The sequence below is a fragment of the Rhagoletis zephyria genome, unplaced genomic scaffold (genome assembly GCF_001687245.7).
Source record: "Rhagoletis zephyria isolate East Lansing unplaced genomic scaffold, Rhagoletis_zephyria_1.1 Rzeph_scaffold_01101, whole genome shotgun sequence".
Classification (NCBI taxonomy): Eukaryota; Metazoa; Arthropoda; class Insecta; order Diptera; family Tephritidae; genus Rhagoletis; species Rhagoletis zephyria.
In genome coordinates, this window is record NW_016158185.1 from 111,862 (window position 1) to 116,376 (window position 4,515).

Genomic DNA, 4,515 nt, shown 5'->3' on the forward strand with positions numbered 1-4,515 from the left:
CTTATGATCACATATAAGTATATCGGTAACCGTTCTACCAATTTGTACCAAACTCGGTATGGTTATTGTACTTGCCACGTGTAAGCAAAACGTTGAAAATTATTGAAATCGGACTAAAATAACGGCCGATTCTCATATAACGGTAAATTTAAGAAATGCTTGAAACTTCAGTATTTCGAAATTGAAGGACGCTAATTTACTCAAAATTGATACACCTCGGCTTACCATCTAGCGGAAGGTTTCGGAAGGGTGAAAAAACATATATTTAATACTTGCGCCGGGTATTTAATGTTCGGCTCCGCCCGAACTTAGACTTTCTTACTTGTTTTATAGATATATTTATTAAAAGCAACAATTCCAAAACAAACAATTTAGGTTGTCGAACGAACTCGCACATTTTTAGCAGCTGTTTTCCTAAATTGTAGCAGTGCTGGAAATTCCCAGTGGAATATTAGTTTAGGTACTCAAATTTAGGTAAACTCGCACACAGCCTAAATCGAATAAGCTGCTCGTTGATATAAATGCGAACTGTACTGATTGTCAAAAATTATGTGTTTGTTGTACAATTGTTCATGTTTGTCATTGTGCGTGTAATTTTCTAGAGTAGTTTTGTGCTCTTGCTATCTCCTTGTATAAACTCGTCCTTCGTTGGTATACTCTGATGAACATATGTGAGGATGATAGCAAGGCCAACTTATATAAGGTAGTGTTACAGGAGCAGTTGAAATTTTCGCCCGATGTTTCTTAAAGAAAGCCATAAACGTAGCGACCGTTGGTTCAACTTGGTGTTGTTTTGCTCTAGATTGCACCGTTTGTGGGCCTGTTGAATGAATTTATGTCTTGGTTGTATGAAAGATCAAAAAATTTGAATTTTCTGGCAAGTTGTACAACTTATCGCTACATTAATGGCCATGTTGTACAAACTCATTTAATTTGCGCTTATTTTGTGATTTACAATAAATAACCGAAAATGGATAACTCAGCCGAAATAGGTACGTGCTTTCGTTGAATTTTATAAATGTAAGCCGAAACTATGAAATTGTAAAAATGAGATTTTACAATGAGACTGCTCGCAAAATTGCAATGTTTGTGGGCAAAACGTCCAACTTGATTGCGGATTGATTTGAACCAATGTTTTCGGCTTGTATTATGTCAAAAGGATGTGTTTGTTGTAACTCATTGTGTCATTTACTACCATTATGCGTAGGCCAATTCATGAAATCATTTCATGCGTTTGAGTAGAAACTGAATGAATGAACANTATGCGTTTGAGGTAGAAAATAAATGAATGAACACCATTTCATGATTTCAATTAACGCGAAATAGAGTTTATGCACTTAGTTTTTACTCAGATCGATGAAATGATGTCGTGAATTGGACTACGCATTCATGTGATACTTATGCTTAAATCCATTTTGCAAACAAAAGTGCGTACGTTACTTAGTGCCTTGGTAATGGCGAATTCGTAAGGATCTATTGATTGCATTATAAACATTTTCATTTATTTGTTAAACATACAATTACTTCCATTACAACCCGGTCCTATGGATGCTAGAAGCGCGAATTCATATAAGGTGGTGTCACCGGAAAATTAATAAATAAATTATATGTATATCAGAAAATTAATAAATTGAAATGAAATTATTGTTTGACTTCTAACCAAACCTATGTATGTAACTCAATCGCCTAATATTTTGCCGAACCGTAAACATATGTTTACACATCCAATTTCGTGAGTAGGTACCTGGTACTCACACCTTTTTTAAGAAGTTTCACTTCTATCATGTGTACGGTGTTACATACGCATAATTTTTATTTTTGCTGGTTTCTTTGTTTTCATATACATAAGTACTTATATACATATTTTTCATATACATAAATAAGTATATATTATCTAGGTGTGCATTCAGTGTGAATGCTATGATATCGTGGGCGGGATATTTGGTGAACCGAGCTAGCGTTATTGTGATTAAGTACAAGATGAAGAATGCAGCTGTGCTATTACTTCGTACATATCTTGGAAACCCCAAATAATGTGTATTTTAGATATGCCAAAATTGTAATATTTTTCCTTATTTTAATTGTAAGTATGCACACTAGGGTGGTCCAAAAATTCACGTGAAAAAGTAAAGTCGGAATTTTTATGCTCTCACCCCCTAGGATTGTTCTATACCGAAAAAATATAACTATAAACCCACAAAAAATGCAATTGAGCGACCAATAAAAGATCGTTAGTATTAAAAAATGGTAACATAAACAATTGGGTGTTATTATTGAAATTCTCCTGAAGAGAACCAGAGTTTTCCGATCGAAAAATATTGACTTTCAAGAATTCTATACCATTTCTACGAAAAAATTTATTTTTCCCCTATAAAAATACATGGAAAACTTTGAGCGCTTTGAGCGACCTCTAAATATCTTTTGATTTCAAAATAAAAAAAATAGGGGTACACTTTTTATCGACTTAGAACAATCCTAGGGGGTGAGAGGATTACAGTTCCGACTTTACTGTTTTTGGACCACCCTAAAGTACACAGTATGCAACTATACCCCCTATAACCTAACTGGGAAGACGCATACATTCTTACCTACATTTGTACATACATATGCATGAATGGATTTAGTTCACTTTATGTGCCGCTCCTAATCTTACTCTTACTAATATTATAAATGTGAAAGTTTGTATGTTTGTATGTTTGGGAAATCATCACGCGGAAACGACTGAACGGATTTGCATTAAATTTTGTACGCAGATAGCTTATGGGCCAGATTGGTTAATAGGATATTTTTTTAAGAGTTGCCACCTGTTAAAAAAGTTTCATTAAATTAATACGCGGAAACGACTGAATGGATTTGCATGAAATTTTGCAAACAGATAGCTTATAACCTACTGTAGAAAATAGGCTAATTTTTTGGAATAGTTGCCACCTGTTAAAAAAGTTTAATTAAATTAATACGCGGAAACGACTAAACGGATTTGCATGAAATTTCAATCTCATAAATGGTTTATAATGACTTTTGCTAAAATTTCAAAATCAACAACGGGCCCTTAGCTTAGATGAAAATGCTTCAGTTTAAGATAGACTTTACATATAAAGAACTTTTCTATTTAAAACAACAAAATAAAATCTTTGTAAGAGCTGTTTTCATTATATTGGTTTGCTCAAGCAGCAGCAGTATGGTACCGCGCGGTATAACCCCGTATGGCATGTTTGCTCATGTATGGATATCTTACTATTATTATAACGGTAAAAGTTTGTATGTTTGGATCAGTGAATCCCAAAGTGGTCCAGGTGGATCCCCCGGGATCCACAGAAGACTTGACGGGGTCCACGGCGACGTGAACAAAATATGGGAGTCCATGAAATGTAAATGGGGGTCCACGAAAATTTATCTGGTTTCGATGTAAAGAACCAAAATGGTTGCTTGATAGCCTCTTTATTTAACTTTAAATTTTTGAGTGGTGTATAGTGCTCTTGACCCACTGCTGCACTTACCGTCACTTAGTGTTTTCACGTGGGGTAGCCTTAAAGGCCACCTACAGACTAAAAAGAACCGGATGCTGGTATGATAATAAGTGGGGCGCGGCGAAAATTTGCTGGCGGCAGGGATTTAAACACTTGTGTCTTTTCAATGCTACAGGATAGTACACCACCATTACCTTTGTTGAAGAGATTCTATAATGTTAAGTTCCCTGGGACTGAAAGCTGGTTTGATTCCATAGCTGCGACCGGACTCACACATTGTCGAATCTTCTTACAGATGCCTCCAAAACTGACTCTTGGTCATGATCTGGGGTATTTTTCAAGGTTAATGGAGATAAGCTTCACTTTTCTGTTGGGGAATATACCTCGGTCTTCCAGGCTGAGGTAATTGCAATACTCAAAGCCATGGACTACATGGTGGAACATAGATGGAGGGAAAAGAGTTTACGTGACTGCAGTGACAACCAAGCTGTCCTTAAGGCTTTGACCAGCCCTCTATTTAAGTACTTCCAATCTATTTAAGTACGGCAATCGAAGCCACCATCAGAAACTGGGTGAATACTTCACTCCGAAATGACTGAGAGGCATCGAGGGGATGCAGGTGGGCAAAACTCATGTTGCCTTCAATCTCACAAGGTATATCTGATTTTTTGCTCTAACTGAGCAGACGACACTGCAGACAACTTGCTGGGCTGCTGACTGATCACTTCACGTGGCACAAACACCTGACTCTGATAGGCGTAAATGACATCCTGCCTTGAAGAGAATGAAACGTTGGAACACTTTTTGCGCTTGCTTGGTTGTATGTCATCGATTTTTCTAATCTAAAATAGGCAAATTTTTTGGAAGAGTTGCCACTTGTTAAAAAAGTTTAATTCAATTAATACGCGGAAACGACTAAACGGATTTGAATAAAATTTTGCACACAGATAGCTTATGACCTAGGTTAGAAAGTAGGCTACTTTTTTTAAGAGTTGCCACCTGTTAAAATGTTTAATTTAATTAATACGCGGAAATGAGTGAACTGATT

The 4,515-nt window shown here is 36.2% G+C and overlaps 1 long non-coding RNA gene across 1 annotated transcript in view; it reads left to right on the top strand.

The window, feature by feature from the left end:
- Nucleotides 1-2,104, top strand: part of LOC108362787 (uncharacterized) — a 4,538-nt gene extending 2,434 nt beyond the window's left edge. The window contains exon 3 of the long non-coding RNA XR_001847514.1: nt 2,089-2,104. This is a non-coding gene — a long non-coding RNA (uncharacterized LOC108362787). The remainder of the gene's footprint in view (nt 1-2,088) is intronic.
- Nucleotides 2,105-4,515: the final 2,411 nt, after the last annotated feature.